The sequence below is a fragment of the Camelus ferus genome, chromosome 6 (assembly GCF_009834535.1).
Source record: "Camelus ferus isolate YT-003-E chromosome 6, BCGSAC_Cfer_1.0, whole genome shotgun sequence".
Lineage (NCBI taxonomy): Eukaryota > Metazoa > Chordata > Mammalia > Artiodactyla > Camelidae > Camelus > Camelus ferus.
In genome coordinates this window covers 62,907,774-62,925,586 of record NC_045701.1, presented here as the reverse complement: position 1 = coordinate 62,925,586, position 17,813 = coordinate 62,907,774, and the positions used below count along the sequence as shown (strand labels likewise).

The 17,813-nt window shown below is 43.4% G+C and overlaps 1 long non-coding RNA gene across 1 annotated transcript; it reads left to right on the top strand.

Moving 5' to 3' along the window:
- Nucleotides 1–2,730: 2,730 nt before the first annotated feature.
- On the top strand, nt 2,731–11,329 carry LOC116664487. The gene is made up of 5 exons (XR_004321015.1): nt 2,731–3,022; nt 7,486–7,508; nt 9,040–9,070; nt 9,862–9,911; nt 10,286–11,329. It is a non-coding gene; the product is annotated as an uncharacterized LOC116664487 (long non-coding RNA).
- Nucleotides 11,330–17,813: the final 6,484 nt, after the last annotated feature.

The following is a 17,813-nucleotide window of genomic DNA, read 5'->3' as shown; positions in this document are numbered from 1 at the left end:
GAGCCGAATCGTGAAAGTTGAGTAGAAACTTTCAGGCAAATAATGCAAGATAGGACATTCTAGAAGAAACATCATGAAAGAACACAGTATGTTCACATAGGAAAGAGCAAGCAGTTCAGCTGGAGCTCAGAGTGTAGAGAGGTGAGCCACAGAAAGTGAGAGTAGGAAAGGGGCAAAGGGGCAAAGTGACAGGGGGCCTTGTGGGCTGTGCTAAGTAATTCGTGGGTCATCCCCCACGTACACTGTCCAAACAGCAGCCATTAGCCGCATATGGGTATTTAAATTAATTAAAATTAAGTAAAATTAAAAACTTATACAGACAGGTATATATAGAAGAGATAAACAAGTTTATACAGTACAGCACAGGGGAATATATTCTACATCTTGTAGTAGCTGGTGGTGAAAAGAATATGAAAATGAATATATGTATATTCATGTATGACTGAAAAATTGTGCTGTACACCAGAAATTGACACAATATTGTAAACTGACTATAACTCAATTAAAAAAAAAAAACTCAGTCCACAATCAGACTAGCCAGATTTCAAGTGCTCAGGGGCCAAACAGCTAGTGGCTGCCATATTGGACGTTGTCATTGTCACAGAAAGTTATTTTGGATATGCTGCTCTGGGAGTCTTCAGGGATTTTTCAGCAGAGGGAAGGCAGCACCAGCTTTTCATTTTAGAAATATCCCCTTCACAAGATTGGGGAAGGTATAGCTCAGTGGTAGAGTGTGTGCCTAGCGTGCACGAGGTCCTGAGTTCAATCCCCAGTACGTTCATTAAAAATAAATAAATAAATAAACCGAATTACTCCCCTCCCCCAAAAAAACCTAGAAATATCACACCCAAGTGTGCACTGGAGCATCAACAAGAAATTTACTTTGTGAAAACAGGCAGTGTCAGTGGGAAAGGAAGAAAGGAACAGATTCAAGAGATACTTAGCAGAGATTTGGGGAGAATTGAACTTGCCATTTGTCCCCTTGGGAGCTGTTACAGTGCCACACAGTGAGGCAGGTTACCTCTTAAATGTCTACTCTTTCATTTCAAGTCACTTTTATTTAAATGTCATTTTACCTTTTTAAACAGTTATTTTATCTTAAATCACAGATTAACTCTTCATAATAAAGTATAGCCAAAATGTTCCCTATAAGTTATTATAGCTGTTTAGCATGCTAGCTACCAAAAGTTCCAAAAAAGATGAACAACAATCTTAAGATTCTTCTCTAAGCATTATGTTCTCCAGCTTTTATTGAATGACTGCCATGTGTCAGACATTGAGGATAAAATGAGGCAGGAGAGATGTGATCTCAGTCTTCCATCTCTGAGGTGAAACATTTCAAAACAAAGGAATAGATACCAATGGCATCGACTCCCTCCACTGAGTCCGTTTCATGTCTGGTGTTTGGAACAGTGATTTATCTTAGGTTGCTGTAGTTAACCAAGTATCTGAGCAGCTTCGAGACCTTCTGGCTATGGGCATTTAAGGGTGAGAGCAGTTTCATCTCTCAGCAAAAGCCAGCAGAAGTTCATTTCCTTCGATGTGCCTGGAGAGGATGGGCTTTGCAAGCCGACAGCCCTGGGTTTGAATCAGGGTCCTGACACTTCCTGGCTGTATGACAATATACAAGTGTCACCTCTCTGAGCCTCAGTTTTCTCACCTGTAATACAGGAGATAATTCACTTGGTAGGATCAAATAAGTGAGGCAATGCAGGAGAATGGCTTGGCAGAATGTCTAATACTTGGAAAGTGTTCAGTAAATAATGGCTTATACCAGTCATTCATCCCTGATCTATTCAGTGCTGCCAGCCCAGGCAGGTGAGCTAAACATAGTGATTTCCTCTCTTCCCCCATGTTCTCCACCATTCAGTTCTGATCAAAGCCAGTTTGGTTGGGCAGAAGTAGTTCTGCTCCCCCTTGCCTTGGAATTTTATATGGAAAAGATGTGTTATATATTCTTTATTTGGTAAGAGTCCCTCCTGGCCTATGGCCAGCTTCTCCCCCAAGTCACATGGGAGTTGAGGTATGAAGTAGGAACCAGAACTTGAGCTAAAATCTACTACCATCCCTTTCTGCTGACTCCTGTCACTAGTGACTAATAGTGACAAATTCAGGGAGCACAAATTAGATTTACTTCTAACATAGAGAAATGCACACAGTAAAAACGGACTATTAAAAATCCTCAGATGATTTCTACATATTTTCAACATGTTCCCCATAAAGCATCAGTCATACTATGGGAAACCCAAGTGTGGGCCATCTGGCTGTCTCCAAGCCCTCCAGCTGGCTCTGGTCACTTGCATAGTTGGAAACCAAAAATGTCCTCATGCTCCCAATGGGACTGTGTTCTCACGGCCACCTCTGGTCCAATTTCTTGTTTATGCTGAAATCTGAGTCTCCTTCAAGGCTTGCCTCTTTACTACTGTTTTGTTCCTTCTCCTGGCATGGATCCAAAGAAGGAAATCAGTCCCTTTTGCTTTTAATTTGCCAAGGCAACTGCTGACCTAACACTTCTTTTTACCAAGGGTGTGGAGTAAAGGTGTGGGGTAAATTTTTTTCAGAAAGTAGAAGTGATTAGGCAGCACCACAGCCGGCTTCATGGGTGTGCAACTAATGCAGTCCCCCAGGCACCTGTGCTCCGAAGGGCCTGCACTTACGGTTTCATGCTCTGTGGTCATTGTCTTGAAATTCTCAATGCCTTTATCTTTGAATTTTTTTTTGTAAGTGAAGTCTGATGGGTCAACGGAGCGAGCGCCAGGTACTCACACTCAGTCCTGCCTCCTGCCAACTCCTTGCCTTTCTGGGTCAGAATCTCGACTGCATCCTCTACCCTCCACCCCCACCCAGGCAACTACCTCCTACCTCTGCATAGTGCCCCAGGCCCCCTCCCTACCCCTCCCTACCCCTGCCCTGTGACCTATCCTGCATTCCCTGCCTCTCGCCTGTCCACTGCAGGTTCGTGTGGCGGGCACGTGGGAACGGGAGAAGCCTGGTCTGACTTCCCCGCTGAAGCTGTGGCAAGGTACGGGATCTGGAGGCTGGTGGGAGGGGCAGCTTGCAAAAGTGGATGGTGTGCGCATTCGCCGAGTCACAGGGCGGAATCCCTGGTGTCTAGAAGGATCTGCACTTGTGGAGACCCTATGCCTGAGGGAACACGAATTAAAGAGCAAATTTAAACCAGTGTAACAGAGAGAGAGAGAGTGAGAGAGAGAGATTTATATTCTAACAGCACCTTTTTGCTACATTTGAACATTTTCATTTTCATTTTGCAACAGGCAGGTCCTGGCCATCGTTCTGATGTTCAGTAGCCATATCTGCGCAGGGAGTTTCTCACCCATCAACTTTCCCCACGAGGTTTCTTTGATTCTTCTGAACTCCCATGGACTCTCCTCATCTTCCTCTTTCCCTGTTCACCTCTCCATCCTTCCTCCTAGCCCAGCCCCAAACCCCAAATTGTCTACATTGTACTATGTGGAGTTATTTAACACTCTCCATGTTTCCATCTTCCACCTTCCAGACTGAGTTCCTGCTAACTTTCCATGACCTAGAAAATGTCTTGTGAAACAAAAAACAAATTTCCCACTAAGAGAAATTCTACCATCAGTTTTTTAAATAGCAGAATTTTACCCCAGTTGTGTATGTGTAAATCACCAATTACTTCCCACAAGTATTTACCAATTAGTCATATTCCCCAGAACATTAGTCCCACGAAAGAGCCCATTAGAAGGAAGGAAGGAAAGAAAGAAAGAAAGAAAGAAAGAAAGAAAGAAAGAAAGAAAGAAAGAAAGAAAGAAAGAAAGAAAGAAAGAAAGAAAGAAAGAAAGAAGAGGAAGGAAGAAAGAAGAGGAAGGAAGAAAGAAGAGGAAGGAAGGAAGGAAGGAAGGAAGGGATTCCATGGCCAATAAGTTTGGGAAACACCAAATATTCTGCTTCCCTCCCCGCCCCCAATCTTTTTTGGTAGATTTCCTTGTTACATTAGCTTATTAAGGAAACTGGTTTGATTTTATTTAAAATAGTATTTCCCAATTTATTTGTCTACAGAAGTCATTTCTTGGGTAATAGCTACTCACTGCCCACTTTGCAAGAATTGCCTTAGAGCAGATAAACTTTTTCTGAAAAGAGCCACTAGTAAATATTTTAGGCTTTGAGGGCCATGTAATCTCTGTGCTATGACTCACGTCTGCTATCCTAGCTGGAAATCAACCATAAACAATACGTAACTGCATGAGTGTGGCTGTGTGCCAATAAAACTTTATTTATGAACACTGAGATTTGAACTTCCTGTCATTTTCACAAAATACTCTTCTTTTGATTTTTTTTAACCATTTAAAAATGTAAAAATCATCCTTAGCTCAAAGGCCAAACAAAAACAGGCAGTGGTGGTTCTTGGCCAGCAGGCAGGAGTTTGCCAATTCTTAACTTAGCAGAAGACCAAGAAAAGGAGTTACTCATAAACACAGGTTGGGTTTCAGTTTTTCTGTTTCTCTACAGTTTCTGTACCTTAACTCTTATTGATTCGGAAGTGGTGTTTGGGGTTTTTTTTTTTTTATCTGATTGAGCATTTTATATTGGGGCTATTTTTAAAAAGGATTATTACCACTTGTGGTTCAGGTGGTTTTAGCTCCTGATACGTCAGTTCTTGGCGGTAAATTATCTCATGTCTCCAACTATCTCTCAGCTCACACCCTCCTGATCCAAACAGGTCCACTCTCCAAAGCACCTGCCTTCTGCTTTTTATATGCCTTCTTCATTCTCCATACTGGAGTCACTCCGATACTTGTCCAGACTAGAGTCTGGATGCAGCAGAGCCAGTCATGTTCCTTGAACTCTTCCCATTTGCACATTTTTAGATATGTATGCTTCCCTAGAGCCCAACACCAGAGCCAAAGAACTGAACCACAAAGCAGACACCCACATGCTTTACACTCATTCCTAGTCTTTTCATAATTACACCCACAGACACATGTTCTTAAGTTCGTGACATGTCCCATTCTCCCTTAGAAATACATGGGTGTATCTATTTTTGAACTAAAATGAATTAAAATTAGTTTTCTGAGACGTTTATAATTAAGATCATCCCCTGTGATAGCTAGAGATAGCCTTGGAGTTGCAAAAACTCGATTTGAAATCGTACGGCATGATGTACACTTTAAAGTTCTAAACACATTTTTGTTTTGGCTCCCTTTTTAAATTCTTTTATAGTGGGTATGTGATGGGAATAGAATCAAACAAAGAAGAAATTATAGAACAGCATCTGTGGGTGATGATGGAAAGGAAAGATGCATGTGATTACTTCAGTGTCCATGTGACTACTTATCTCTATTTTAGAAACAAACAGAAATTGAATGACAGAAAGTCACCTGCGAGTTTGAGAAACTCTATCAATTCCTGGAGGACAAAGGAAAAGGCCTTCTGTCCCCACTGAGGGGCTTCAACAAAGCCATTTAAGAAACAAACATGAAAACGTGAACAATGTCTTAAATGAGAAGTCACTCCTCAACCACCCACTCTTGGTCAATATAGTCTTAAAGGTGGATATGTTGGAGGACTGAGAACCTGGATGGTGGCAGTGGGTGGGTAGGTAGCTGGTGACATTCATCCTCAGGCAACTCCAAGCACGTGGTTTGGAAGACACATGAGGGAAGCCACCCAAGCAATACTTCAGGAGGAAAGCCATTGGTATTGTTCATGTCTAAAAGCTCCCTAAAGACTCAGGCCTCACTCTAATGAAGGGGAGGCTGACTACCTGACTCCCTGATTACTTTTGACAAAGCCCTCTTAGAATAGTTACACCTGCAGCACAGTGGCTGGGGCATCAGGTCAGAAGACATAGACTGTCTTCTTAGCCGTGCCTCTGACTTGCTGGGTGAGCTTGAATTTCCCTCTCCAGGTTCTACTTCTGCTACCGTCACTACCAGATGCTTACAAGCACATCAAGGCCTTATAGTCCAGTGGTTGAAAATATGGGCCCAGAAGCTAGACTGCATTCAAATCATGTATTTTACCTAACAAGCTGGAAGACCTTTTTCTCAAAAAAAAAAAAAAAAAATTGTTATTCTTTTTTTTGGGGGGGGGGTAGGTTTATTTATTTATTTATTTTTAGTGTAGTTGCCCAGGACCTCTTGCATGTTAGGCATGCGCTCTACCACTGAGCTATACCCTTCCACCCCCGGGAGACCTTCTTCATGTCCCCTAGTACCTAACTCTGTGTTGTGTTTCCTCTTCTTGACAAATGTCCCTTGGCAAACATTAGTCATTATTGTGAAGATTAAGAAATGTCCTTATGCCCTCCTAGCCCTGCCTCAGGAGTGGAGGGGGAGTCAGATCTAGCCCAGGTGGCAGTGAGAATCTAGGGATCTGGGGGATGATAGCAGCGAACCCTCATCGGTTGTGGTGAGACACTGACAAGGAGGAGACCATGTGCTTATGGAGGGTTGATGATGTTCCTTTGTGTGTGGTACCATGTGCACATAATAACTCCGTGAAGGCTGTTATTCTGATTCTCATTAGCTCCATTTTGCAGATGAGTAAACCAAGACTTAAAGAGATCAGACAAGTTGTTTAACATCCCAGAGGTAGAAAGGGGCAGAGCCAATATTTCAAGTCAGAATCCTTGACTCTAAAGTGCACAAACACTGCACAAGCTGAGGATCAAAATGCCAAGAGATGGGAAGTTATTGCTCTAATGGGTACAGAATTTCTATTTGGGGTGATGAAAAAGTTCTGAAAACAGTTGTGATGGTTACACAACATTGTAAAAATGCTTAAAATGGTAGATTATACGTTATGTAGATTTTATACACACATGCACAAAAAAATGCCAGGAGAGAGATTGGAAGGGTCCCTCAATGCCCTGAAGTCAGAGACAGATATGGACCAACCTCGGAGTTAGCGACTGAGGAAACCAAAACCTAGAATGTACTTTTGCCCTTTCCTTGCAAAGAGGATAGTTTGTAAAACTCTGGAGCAACAAAAAACTTGAGTTTATTCCTTGAAGAAAGAATTTTGCAACTTTGGAGGCCCACAGGCTCAAACACACCACTTTCTGAGCCATTTCTTGTTTCACAGAGAAAATGTATTTTAAAAGCTGGAGAGCTACCAAGGGGGAGAAGCCCCACCTTTTAAGTGAATAAAACCTTAATCAATACAATAAGGGCTGTATCGGTTAGACAATATTTCTTTCTTATATGATTAAGACTTGGAATACAAAATGTTCTCGCCAAGTAATGAATGAAGTTGAATAAACGTGTGAAACAGCCAGGAAAATAGAACAGACGACACCTCTGTAAATCCCACAAGAGAGATTTACAATAAGCACATTATTTCCAGTCATAAAACAGCCTATAAAACAAAAGCGCAGGATGAGTGCTGGGCTGCTTTGTTAAGGAGGCTGTGGATTACCTAGGAAAGGTCAGGGAGTCACCTGCGGGGCTGCCTTGGGTCGACATTTGGGGAGTACCTGATCCCTCTTTGTTTTCTTTACAGAATAGCAGGAGCATCTTAAACAGGTATGTGGAGGGAGATGGGCCGAGGCGGGTAACAGTGGTATTCCCAGGATGTCTTGCTTTTGCTTCTTTATCCAGAGAGTAAAATGTTCTGAAGATGAACAATTAACCTGGCAGGCTCTGACATAACACTACCCCTACCCTCACCCCTGGCCCCTTTTCCATACGAGACATTTGGCTGGATCCCACAGACTCTGGGAATGGCCATTTTTCCACTGGGGTACCAGCTCCAATCCAATGCATTGGCCATTAGCAGTCACTGGAGACCTGGGAGCTGATAAGACAGTGGTTCACTGAATTTCTTGTGGACTTGGGTCATGTAGCATAAAACTATGACCATTGTCCTCTGTTAGCCTCTTCCCTGGTGATCGAGAGCGCAGGTGAGGGTAAGGACTTGGAGAAGACTGTGTCTCCATCGAAGAGGAAGCTCCTGGTAGGCGGGCTGTTTATTCCTGGCAGCTCTTCCAGGGCAAGGGACACCGCTGCCTTAGGCCCCATTTAAAGTCCCCTCTCTGGCCTTCCACTGGCAGCTGCCCTCCCTCAAGGCAAAAGTGATATTTTCACACACACACACACACACACACACACACACACACACACACACACACATACTCAAGCCCCAGCCCCCTCCCCAGATAACACTCCCAGAATTTCCTGCCCAAATAGCCCTGAGCCCACTTCCAGGGCCTGCATCATCCCTTTCTCTGGGTAATGCTCCCCAAAGCCAAGGCTGGCCAAGGGCAACATACGCATGGAGCTTGGACGTGCAGACTGGGGTGTCCACACATGTGTGCACTGGCCCCTCACAGTGCAGAGCAGAGCCACAACGGGAAGAAAAGGGGTGGGTGGGGGGCTGGGCAGGTGCTGCTGGGGTTGCCATGTCCCTATGCAGAACCTGAGAAGTCCAAGAATTCTCAATTTGAACTTGACCTCTTAGGTTATTATGAAAGTGTGTGTGTCAAGGTAGGAGGATACAGCTTATTTTATTAAGCAGTTCACTGCTCAATGTGTAACTTTTAAAGACATAGACATGTGGGGTGTGGGCCTCCTATTGCTCTCTGGCCCCGGGCCCTGCCAGTGTGAGGGGTGGGCTTGTTCTGAGGTCGGTTCCCTCTCTTCCAGATGCCATTTCTGGGGAGCAGTGTTCAGTTCGCACTTCTCCTGTTTGTACCTAAGAAGTAAAAAAAACAAAAACAAAAACACATCCTTGATTTGCAAAAATCCTGTATTTATTCCTAGAGGTGAAAACATTAACGCTAAACTATGAGTCCCCAAGGTTACTGAACTGGGCAAGAGAACCAGCGCTTTCTCCAGAAGGAGTGAACAACTCAGTGATACGTTGCATGAGGTCAGAGTGAAGAAAAGTCCTACTTCCACCTGAGACGGTCACTGTTGGTCTGGGAACGGAGGAGGGAGGCAGGCTTTTCCCTGCAGCTGGAAAGCAGCCCTGGCTTTTTTCAGTGTGAGGGAAGATACATGTGGAAAGCACCTGTTGGCTGGAGCTCAAAGCATTTTCTTTTTTCTGTCCCTAAAGACCCTGCCGACCGCCCTGGAGGAGACGGGAGGTAAGTTGTTCAGAATAACAAGCCCGGTGAGGCATCTAAATGGGCACCAGCCCGTGTAACTTATGGAAGGGAGAGGGGATGAAGTATCTGGCTAACCCTGGAGACTGAGACAGGTTTGTCAGCAATCAGCTGCCCTAAGTGTGCAGAGAAGGTGCCAGGCAGGGCTCCTTCTCACATTCCTTGTCGTCCTGAAGTGTCTCAACACACTTAAGGAAAGCACCAAGGTAGGGTTATTGACGTTCCCAGTGGAGAGGGAGGAATTGGCGCGGGAGGAGGGAGAAGGGAGCGGTGAGCACTGGGCAGTGTTCTGGGAAAGCTGTCAGGCACAGCTGATCCACTAAGCTTGACAGCAGTCTCAGGATGGCAGGAAAGCTTAAGCCTAAGAGAGGCTGGCTCCTGACCACTCAGCCCAGTGCTTGCAGAGGGGCCGGAGCTCAGGGAAGGGGTCACTTGCCCCACCTTATGAGCAAGCGCCTCCTTAAATTTGATGCTTTCCACACCTCGTTTGCCACCCTCACCAGGCCCAGCAGAAAGTTCTGGGGCCTGTGCTGACTACACACTGGCACCTGGGCCACACCTGGTTCCCAGGTTTTCCATGTCTTGAGAGGAAAAGCAAGGCCTGCTGCAGAGACTGGTCCTCAACAGCCAGTGGGCCCCCCTTCCCTGGCTGGGCTGTGGGGCAGCACCCACCCGGCTGCAGCCTTCTCCCCACTCAAGGCTGCTCTCCCAGCCTGACCTTGTTTCTGCCCTCAGCTGCTTGCCTGGCACTCTCTCTGGTCTTCTCTCCCCAGACGATGTGATCTCTATGCAGAAACTGCCAGTGCTCACCTCCAAGCAGTAGGTAAATGTGCCTTCCGACCCTGAGAGGTTCTGCTACTCCTGTGTGCTGGGCACCGTGGGATCTGGTCAGGTCAGGCAGACACTACTGGGACATGGAGGTGGCCTTTGGTAGCTACTGGGGGCTTGGCATGGTCAAAGAATCTGGGACAAAGAAAGAGTGGTTTAAACTAAAACCTGAAAAAGGCATCTGGGCTATAGGGATCTACCAAAGTCACTGTCAGGCTCCCAGCCACCCCTGCACTGGCGTCTTCTTAAAAGACAGAGCCAGGAAGATCCCAGTGTCTTTGGACTACAAAGGGGGCCACAATGTGGAAATCTGACTTCCATTTGACCTTTTCAGCCATGTTTACTGATAAAATCTTTCCTTTTTTCCAGCTGCCCTCAAAAGGAGCCAGTACAACCCTTCGCTCCTTGTAAGAAGCCCCTTCTGAGCATATGTATCTTCCCAAGAAACACAGGGGATGGGTCACGAGCATCCAGGAGCTGCTTCTTCAGCCATCTTTGCTGATGCCAGGAGAACATGGGATTTCTGTTGCTAGTGGGACAATCTATGTGGTCGACGGCAGAGTAGAAATAAAAACAGGTTATCCCTAACCGTGCACCTTACCCTGGGTTAGTGTGGGAGTCAAACTTTTCAGAGGCCTTCTTTCCTTCTACATCCACCTTCTTCAAATGCCATTTAAAACACTACTTCAGTCTCTCAAATAAAACCCAACTTACCTGCTCTAAAAAACTCTCCCCCAAGAAAAGACCAAGTGAAGACAATTGTGTAGCCACAGAAAAACCTTTACAACAAAGGCATTGTCTATAATTACACTTAATTTAATACACACATGTTATTCTCATAGTAAGATGTGATGTGAGGGCAAAAAGTATGACTCTGTTCTGGATAGTATCTAAAGTATATTCTGCAACATGCGTATGCCACCTCATAATGAAGATTTTTCTTTCGAAGTCTCAAAATATGTGCAGCTGACATGTTCAGTGAGGCTTTTTTAAGCACTGGCCAAATTAGAGGCACTACTTCTCCCTCTGGTCCAGATGGTACTTCCATTTCCATTTATAGCAATAAGATAGACATTATAGAGCCTTAAGACAAAGACTAACCAAAATAATTTTCCTTTCCCTTTATTTCCTATTAAATGCAGAACCAAGCTATATCCACAGTGTCCCCTCTCCTCTGCCCGATAATGGGAGACTCTCATTATCTGAATGTTCCCTGGCCCCAAATCTGGGCAGCTCACTGGGACTGGATGGTGGAGGACAGAGGGGCAGCCCATACCTCTAGTGGGGCATCTGTCAATAATGGGAGATGGTCTGTCTCTGTGTATTACTTTCCTCAGAACACAAATTGTCCTCCCACAGCGATATCCTGTCACAACTCTCATACCCCGCTGGGACCTGAGAGGATGTGCATCCTCGCTCTAAAATAAAAAGCATGTGTGATTTCCAAACAAAGAGCTACTTTAACAGGAAGTTTGTAGACATTGTTCTCTTGCTTGATGGCAGCTCTCAGCCTATCTTCTGGGGAGGGTGTTCAGATCTTGGAGTTCCACTGCTTAATCACAATAGGTGAGCCACACATCATGATGTGTAAAGAACATTGACTCTGAAGCCTGAGTAGACTGATGGGTTCAAGTCCTGGCTCTGCCTCTTCCTAGCTGCAAGGTTTGAGGTACATCGCTCAACCTCTCTGTGCCTCAGCTTGCGTGACTAACGGCAGTCTTGCCTCAGAGGGCTGTTACAAGGCTTACACGAGTTATTACTCAGGCAACACTAAGCACGTGGTAAGCATTATAAAAGAGTTTGTAAAGTAAATATATAATTATAAATCTATTCATCTTACATGCCTCCCAAGAACATACAATCATTTCTTGGTGGTATTAGGAGGTCTCAGGCCCCATAGCGGATTTCTGGAGGGTGTCCCATAACAGAAGCTCAAAAACTTGTAAGCATCGCAGAGCCAGAGTTACAGAGCTGAGGCTACACCTAATGTAGACCCTTATCTTAGGAAAATCTACACAAAAACCACCTTCAAATTGAATTACCCCTGAAACAATGAGAAACAGTACTTACTTTAACCAAAGGAGTTTAAATTATACTTTGAGTGAGTTTTACAGATATCCCTGTGTTGAGTTAGACATGGACATAATTTTTTTTCAATAATTTATTGAGGTGAAATTCACTGGACTGTTTTTTCATCTTTAAACCACCTAGTTGAGAGAATAGCTGGAAAGAGGATTTCGAGCTTTCACCTAGTTGCAAAGCTCCTCCCAAGCCCCCCCAACCTGTGCCCTCCAGGCAAGATTTCACCACCTCTCTTGGTAGATGAGAACGACCTTCCTCATGCTATAAATGTACTAATGCATACTGTAAGGATGGTATGTTTACTATGTGGTTATTATTGTGAAATTATAATAGGCAGATTTTACAAGACCCTTCCTTGTGTGGAGGGACTCATCTGATAGAATCATCACAGAATGTTTCTAAAATAGGTAGAGCCGAAGACCTCAGCGAGAAGAGCTTAAAGAGATCCATCAGGATTGCCTGAACGCTCAGCTGGGAACTAAGTGTGCCCTTATACTAACTTCTACCAGGAGAGAATGAGAGGCTTCTAGAGGTTCCAGATGTTTGAGTTTTAATGGAGTTTGTCCTTACATGAAGCAAGATGTATTGTTGGACCAGCTTCCCCGGTCTAGGAAGCAAGATGGCACCCAGAGAACGCATGGCTACGAGGCAGGCAGAGGAACCGGGAGGATAGGAAGCCAGACCCGGTGCCTGCAAAGTTATGCTAGGCCTTTAAGAGTTAGCATGAAATTATTTCAAGAGCAGGGGAGCTTAGTGCCACATACAGATCTTAGACACTTTCATAGAATTTTTTTAGACTAAGAAACCAGACACAGTTGGCTTCATTGTTTTATGTTGTATTATCAGACATTGTTTTCTTTATATAGTCTTTTGGTTTTTTTCATAAAATAACTTGTTCATGTTAACTCTTTCAGCTGTATTAAGGGAGTTTTGTCCAGGCTTTCCTTGGAGTGATAAGGGTATGTTTTACCTCTAAGGCCCTGAACAGTGGGGAAGGAGGAATCAAAAATGAGAGAAGTTAAAGGAAAAACAAAAACTCAGGAGGAAAACTGCCTATCACGCCAGCTAAGCATCTCCCTCTAGCCTCCAGCCTGGTTCAAATCTCTGAACCAGCGGGCCACTTCCCCACTCTCAGAAGACAGCCTTCTCTCTGCCTCCCATGAACCTCTCCTTCAAAATCCATCTCAGGTGTGCCCCATCTGTTCAGCCTGTCCAAGTCCTAGTCTTTCTTCTCTCTTGTGTCCTCAAACATTGTCTTTTCTACAGCTATAGTTTACCTCTAAATGTGTTCCCTCTTGTTGTCTTTATCAGTATTCTATAACATGCAAATCATTTTTACATTGTCCTATTAGATTTGAAATTCCTTGAAGGTGAATAGCGTCTATCTCCTCTTTAAGTCTCTACTATATCATTTATAATGAAAGTTTCTTCAAAAGTAAAATATCCTTATTGTGTTTTTTAATGCATCACTCTAAAAAAATCCAAGCAGTAAAGGGGAAAATTCATAATTTCATCCCAAAGAGATAATATTTGTTAACATTTTGGAATATATCCTTCATCACACTTGGTCTTTGTATGTATAAAAATTGACAAAAGGGGGATCTTCCTTCATATTTTATTTCTCATCTAAGTCAATTGATTATAGACAAGACTGACAGAGTAGTTCAATAAAGGAAAAATAGTCTTTTCAACAAATGGTGATGCTGTAACAGTTGGATATACATCCAGGAAAGATGAACTTTAACCCTTTCCTTTACCATATATGAAAATTAACCCAATAGGCAAATCTGTAGAGACAGAAAGTAGATTAGTGGTTGTCTGGAGCCAAGGGGGTAGGAGGGGAAATATGAAGTCACTACTAATGGGTATGAGGTTTCTTTTCAGTTTGATGAAAATGTTTAAAATTAGATTGTGGTGATGATTGCACAGCTCTAAAGATACTAAAAACCATTGACTCATACCTTTTAAATGGATTACATGTGTGGCATATGAATTATATCTCAAACTATTAAAAAAATTAACTCAAAATGAATTATAGACCTAAATCCAAGAGCTAAAACTATAAAGTTCTAAAAGAAAATATGGGGGAAATTCTTGTTACATTGGATTAGGCAAAGATTTCTGAAATATGGCACAAAAATGAAAAACTACATAAGAAAAAAAGAATAAATCACATTTCATCAAATGAAAACCTTTTGTTGTTTGAAAGACATTGTTCAGAAAATGAAAAAATGAGTCACAGACAGGGAGAAAATATTTGCAAAAACACATCTCTGATAAAGAAAGATAGGGGAATACAAATTGAAGCCAAAATAAGATCACACTACCCATTTATTAGAATGACTCAGATCCAAAAAACTGCCAATATTGAAAGCTGGTGAAGATGTGGAGCAGCTGGGATACTCATGGTGGGAATGCAAAATGGTACAGCCACTTTGGAAAACAGTTTGGCAGTTTCTTATGAAAATTAATCATATATTTAATATATGACCCAACAATCTCACTCCTAGGGATTTGTCCAAAAGAAAACTTATATCTACACAGTGACTTATGCAAAAATGTTTACAGCAGCTTTATCTATAATTGCCAAAAGCAGAAAAAAAGCCACCTTGGTGACTGGACAAACTATGGTACAGTGGAATACTACTCAGTAAAGAAACAGAACAATCGACTATAAACAACAGCGTGGATAAATCTCAAAAACATTGTGTTACATGAAAGAAGCCAGACGTAAAAAGCTACGTGCTTACTGTATGATTCCATTGTTAATATTCTAGAAAAGGCTAAACAATCGAGACAGAAATCAGATCAGTGGTCACTTGGGGCTGGGAGTAAGGCAGGAGCTTGACTACAAAAGGGCAGAAGAGCGTCTTTGGAGTGATGGATGTAAATAAAGTCTATGTCTTGATTGTGGTGGTGTTTAAATAACTGTGAGCATGTATCAAAACTCAGCTAGCCTATGCTTTCAAAAGAGAGCTTTTACTATAGTACATGTATAATGGCTATGTAATGATATATAAGTTTTACTTCAATAAACCTGACTTTAAAAATGATATTGCAATAAATACCAAAGAATATTGGGGGGGGCAGAAACCAATGCATTCTCCTTAGAAAAATTCAAACACTATTAAAGTCTACATAATAAAAAAAAAAAACCCTCTCTGCCTTCTTCCATCCCACTTCTATGAACAGTTTTTATATATTCTTTCACATATTTTTATGCAAACTCACTTATATTTGTAAAAATACATATATGTGCTATACTATGTTACACATTGTTCTGTAACCTGCTTCATTCATGCCACTTTTCCTTATTGTTTCTCAGCGCATAAAAATCTCTCTCATCTCCCATCTCAGCACACGTCGCCGTCAAGGACCCAGAGGGATTCCCATAACTGTCAACCATCTCCTCTTGTCATGAGTCAACTGGCCGGAGAGGGTCGGCCTGACCCACAAGAGGAACAGACTTATCCCAGCAACTGTCGGCGCCAGAGGACACTGTGCTCCTTGGACTTATTACCAAACCAGCCAGGTCAGTTTCTCCTCCTATTTCAGAGCAAATTTCCTCTCATTCTCCTTGAACAGCCACAGCATTTGGCTTGTAATTGTGCTGCAGGGGTGGGGGAAGAGGGGAGTGTGGCCTAGAAGAAAATTTTCCTGTAAACACAGAACATTCTCATTCCTAGGTATTTATTTATTTTAATCAATATGCTTAGAGCTTAAACAATTCATTGGATCCCTGAGAGACATGTTCAAGGTCATGCCAGCTCCTGGCAGGGATAGGAAGGATGAGGGTGAGATGGCTGTGCCATCCCTCCCAAGCCCAGCGGGGGAGGCCAGAGGCTCGGGGTTCGGCGTTGGCAGTTGGAAGGAGTGGTTGGATGTCCGAAAGTTACAGGACAGCTTTGGCAGCGTTTTCCCTACTTGACCTTAGAAAGGGCACCCGAGTGCTCCAGACACCTGTCTACTTCACAGCCTTGGGGAAGCAGCATCTCAGGCTGCTGCCCTTCGTTGCCCTGACACCCTTGAACTTCTGCCTCGGTCAGGTGCCTGGCAACTTCAGACTGTGCTGACCACAGAAGGGTCTCATTCCACATAAGGAATTTGCAGGCCGGGGTTCTCCAACTCACTACTCTACCACTGGAGTGGGCAGGGAGCTTGTGTAACTTGGTAGAGGCAGCAGCAACTATGCTGTGCTTGATTAAAAGGAGTCGTTTGGGGTCACATTCCAAGGTGCTCTTCTATCCTAAAGTTCTCTACTATGGTCCAAGCTAAGGCAGCACTCATTTTGGCATCAGAGAGATTTGGGTTCAGATCCTGATTCAGCCTACCAGCTAAGTGATGTTGGGCAAGGTACTTGCCCTTGTTCACCTTCACTGTGACCTGATGCGGGGCTTAGCACAGCACCAGGCACAGCAAAAACACTCAGGACCAGGGCTACCGTCACTCCTATTATTAAGAAATGTGCATGTTGTTTCGAACCTAAGATTTATTACCTTTCTATTTTGCTATTTGCCACCATCATAGTTTTTCTAACTGTACAGAATCTGGATTTATTTATAAATACAGAAAATGAATACATTTTTACAAAAACCCTTTATAGACTGTAGTTTACTGATTAGTACAAGTCCATCATTATCAATAAAAGATACTATAAAAAACAAGAAAAGAAAAGAAAGAAAGAAATGTCCCTTTCTGGGAAAACACACAGAGTTTTTCTGGACACCAGGATTGTTGCTTCTAAAACTGTTACTGATTAGAATAAAAGAGGATGTGACAATCTGAAGGAGAGGACTGGCCAGAGGGTTCTTTTTATTTTATTTTATTTTTTTACTTTAAAAGATCAGAGTGACAACCATAAGGAACAGTTCTCAGAGGTAGTTATCGAGGAAAAGCAAGAGGGGAGGTTAAAGGACTGGTCAAGATCACAAAGCTAATTATTTTGCCCATTTGTTCTTAACCTGAAAGTTCTCCTGTGTCCCAATCAAGCATCCTGTTTGAGGCCCCATGCTCCTAATTCTAATTCTGCTCTGAGATACATTGGTATTAGAAGTGTCACTCAGAGCCTCTGGGTTGTATTAATATTAAGCTCTCATTGATTAAGCACTTACATTCTGCCTGGAACAGTGCTCAAATCATGGTTCACTCTGTCCTTAAAATACTGTGTAAGTATCACTTCCCTATTTTATGGCAGAGAAACTTAGGCACAGAGATTTTAATCATCTTGCCCAGGGTCACACAGCCAGTAAGCAGTAGAGTCAGAATTCTGGCAGGGATTTAATTCAGTGGGCCTGAGGCAGCCAGAATAGGACAGGGTCCCTGTCAGCTGCAGAGATCAGCTAAATCACGGCTATAGAGATCTTAGGACTTAGGATTCTAAGGCACTCTGAGCACCCAACATTTGGAGCACAAGATGATTCCCCCTAAAACTCTGCCTCTTTGTGCTTCCACGTGGTGGTGAGAACGCACCCACATCAAAGCAACCTGACCCATGCCTTGGCGGGAGACTCTCAGCCCAGCCTTCTCAAACTGGAAGAGAAAGGTCATCTCACTGGACTTTCCCACATTCAATGGCCAGAGGCTTCTTCCTAAAATATTCTCCAAAGACATGATGTCTGACTTATAGCGTGATTCAGAAGAAGCCAGTAGGGCTGAACGTTGAGAGCTGAACGTTGAGAGCCGAGCCTGGCAGGGAAGCTTCGTGGGTTTGGACTAAAAGAGCAGCAGCAGAAAGGTACAGGGGTACCTGGCATACAGCTTGATTTCTACCAATGTTCCTGCCCCAGTTTCTGTGTGCAAGTAAAAGCAGAAGGTA